Source organism: Vanessa cardui, chromosome 4 (genome assembly GCF_905220365.1).
Source record: "Vanessa cardui chromosome 4, ilVanCard2.1, whole genome shotgun sequence".
Classification (NCBI taxonomy): domain Eukaryota; kingdom Metazoa; phylum Arthropoda; class Insecta; order Lepidoptera; family Nymphalidae; genus Vanessa; species Vanessa cardui.
The window spans coordinates 7,102,040-7,103,296 of record NC_061126.1 but is presented as its reverse complement, the minus strand read 5'-3'; positions in this window follow the sequence as shown (position 1 = coordinate 7,103,296).

The window sequence follows — 1,257 nt, the reverse complement described above, 5'->3', positions numbered from 1 at the left end:
ACTCTGAGGTCCCGGGTTCGATTCCCGGACGAGTCAATCTAGATTACCATAAGTTTTCTATGTTGTCTTGGGTCTGGGTGTTTGTGGTACCTTCGTTACTTCTGATTTTCCAAAACCCAAGTGCTTTAGCTACTTACATTGGGATCAGACTAATGTATGTGATGTTGTCTCATATTTATATTTATATATATATTTATTATTAGTTTCGTTTCATCATTACAACAATTTTTACCTGGTGATGTTAGTCAAGGCAAATTTTTTTAGTGTTTTGTGTGTTTTAAATTTCTTTTCTTTTTTGTATTCATATATTATGTAACAATTATGTGCAATTTAAGTGTCATATTTAAAAGAGCAATGTCGCTTTGTTGGCGGGCGTTAATAAATGCACCACAGTTTTATACTATCACAGTTTTATAATATCGTTCACATCTTGTTTTTGTTCAATAGGATGCTTAAATAAATAAATAAATTATAAATTATTATATTTCTAAATTTGTGCTCGTGATACTTTTGAACTGTTTTGAAATCGCATGTTTTTCCTTTATAATACTAAGTATTTAAAATACTAATCTGTCTTGGATTTATAAACAGCTCGCTACATACTTAAGTGCAAATTCGCACTTTACAACTTAATATGGTTTAAGAAGAAAAGTTGGATTGAAATAATTTAAAATAATATATGTATACATTTACTATAAAAGAGTTATGAATAAGTAGGCCAGGAAAGGATAAACATACAACGCTTTTTACTAAAGTTGGACCCTGCATTTGAGTGGTCCGCTGGATGGCTTAGATGGGGTCTGGTAGGTTGTACTGCGATCTAAGACGATGAATTCTGGACGGGCTGCTAGTCTGCTATTAAGTATTGATGTCATATTAATACTTGTAATTAAATTCAAGTTTTAATACTACCATTACAAAATGTTATTTCTCATTCTAATTATAAGGTACAAGTACAAAGAAAAGCGCTTACAAAGGATGAAAGATATTCATATTAAATTAGATATTTATTAGACGTGAGAAAGAAGAGCCGTGTCGTTAATTAAGGATGGTAATTTGACAAGCCCTGACAGCTAATATTGTGTTCAAATTGATTTGTATTCAAAGTTGAATTGATTTTGACAGAATCAATAAGCCACTGAGTTCTCATAGCCAGTGTAGAATGACACTTACATACTCGTATTGGGCCTAATCGTTAGATTAAAGAAAGAGGTTTTAGCTTTTTTTTTTTACAAAACCATTTCATTACAGACCTCT